Source organism: Colobus angolensis, unplaced genomic scaffold (assembly GCF_000951035.1).
Source record: "Colobus angolensis palliatus isolate OR3802 unplaced genomic scaffold, Cang.pa_1.0 Scaffold65, whole genome shotgun sequence".
Taxonomy (NCBI): domain Eukaryota; kingdom Metazoa; phylum Chordata; class Mammalia; order Primates; family Cercopithecidae; genus Colobus; species Colobus angolensis.
In genome coordinates this window covers 3,652,594-3,654,354 of record NW_012120154.1, presented here as the reverse complement: position 1 = coordinate 3,654,354, position 1,761 = coordinate 3,652,594, and the positions used below count along the sequence as shown (strand labels likewise).

Below are 1,761 nucleotides of genomic sequence, written 5' to 3'. Positions count from 1 at the left end.
TTGCCTTTATGGTCCAGGGTGGAGTGCAGTGATGTACTCTGCAACCTCTGTCTCTGGGTCACGCCATTCTCCTGCCTCAGCCTCCCGAGTAGCTGGGACTACAGGCGCCCGCCACCTCTCCCGGCTATTTTTTCGTATTTTTTAGTAGATTTTTTAGTAGAGACGGGGTTTCGCCGTGTTAGCCAGGATGGTCTCGATTTCCTGATCTCGTGATCCGCCCATCTCAGCCTCCCAAAGTGCTGGGATTACAGGCTTGAGCCACCCTGCCCGGCCTCGTCATCAAGCTCTTACTTGACCTTGTTAGGTGGTCTGGCTGGAAGAACGCAGGCTTCACAGGCTTTGGAGCCAGGTGGAAGTGGATTCTAACCTGGGTGCTGCCACCTGCTGGTAGCTCTGTAGCAGTGATGTGCTATTTAAACTCAGAGCTTCACTTTCCTTACCCACACAATGGAAATGTTCTGTACCTTTTTTTTTTTTTTTTTAAGAGGGACTCATTCTGTTGCTCAGGCTAGAGTGCAGTGGTGTGATAATAGCTTACTGCAGCCTAGAACTCCTGGGCTCAAGTGATTTTCCCACCTCAGCCACCTGAGTAGCTGCCACTACAAGGCCCGGATATTTATATTACTGTAGAGATGAGGGTCTTGCTGTGTTGCCCATGCTGGCTTGAACTCCTGGCCTCAAGTGAGACTCTTGATTTGGCCTCCCAAAGTGAGCCACCATGCCCAGCCATCTATATCTTGATTGTGGTGGTGGTTACTTAAGTGTATGCTTGATCAGAATACAATAGAATATTTTCATCACAATGAGAATATCACCTGCCTCAGGAGTTACTGTTCAAGGTCGACTAAGAACTGTGCCAAGTGCAAATAAAGGACAGCAACTGTGTAGCCTGGGGGTGAAAGTTCAGATTTTTGCTGTTTACTGGCCTTTTTTTTTTTGAGTCGGAGTCTCGCTCTGTCGCCCAGGCTGGAGTGCAGTGGCCAGATCTCAGCTCACTGCAAGCTCAGCCTCCCGGGTTTACGCCATTCTCCTGCCTCAGCCTCCTGAGTAGCTGGATTACAAGCACCCACCACCATGCCCGGCTAATTTTTGTATTTTTAGTAGAGACGGGGTTTCTCCATGTTGGCCAGGCTGGTCTTGAACTCCCGACGTCAGGTGATCCGCTGTCCTCGGCCTCCCAAAGTGCTGGGATTACAGGAGTGAGCCACACCGCGCCTGGTTTACTGGCCCATTTTAAAATGGTAACATGTTCTGTTGTGGGCACATTACTTAACCACACTGTGCATTGGTTTCCCCATCTCTAAAACAGGAATTGCTGTGAATGTTACTGAGATACTACGTATAAAGTGCTTAGGATAGTGCCTGTCACAGAATAATTAATACATGTTGCCTGTTCATTGTGATGACGTTCAATGCCATCATTATTCTTTTCCATCTTATTTAGCCCAGTCCTTCTATTTAAAAATACAAACTACAAGGTTGCTCACAACTGTAATCCCAGCATTTTTGGGGCCAAGGCAGTAGGATCTCTTCAGTTCCGGAGTTCGAGAAATAGAGACTACAAAACATAAAATAGACTGGACGTGGTGGCTCACGCCTGTAATCCCAACACTTTGGGAGGCCTAGGCGGGCGGATCACGAGGTCTGAGATGGAAACCATCCTGGCCACGATGGTGAAACCCCATCTCTACTAAAATACAAAAAATCAGCCGGGCGCGGTGGCTCAAGCCTGTAATCCCAGCACTTTGGGAGGCCGAGACG

General features: G+C 48.7%; 1 protein-coding gene across 2 annotated transcripts in view; it reads left to right on the top strand.

Annotated features, from left to right (window-relative positions):
* EIF3L (eukaryotic translation initiation factor 3, subunit L) overlaps nucleotides 1-1,761 on the top strand; it is a 37,602-nt gene that overhangs the window by 5,115 nt on the left and 30,726 nt on the right. The gene's annotated exons all lie outside the window — the stretch shown is intronic.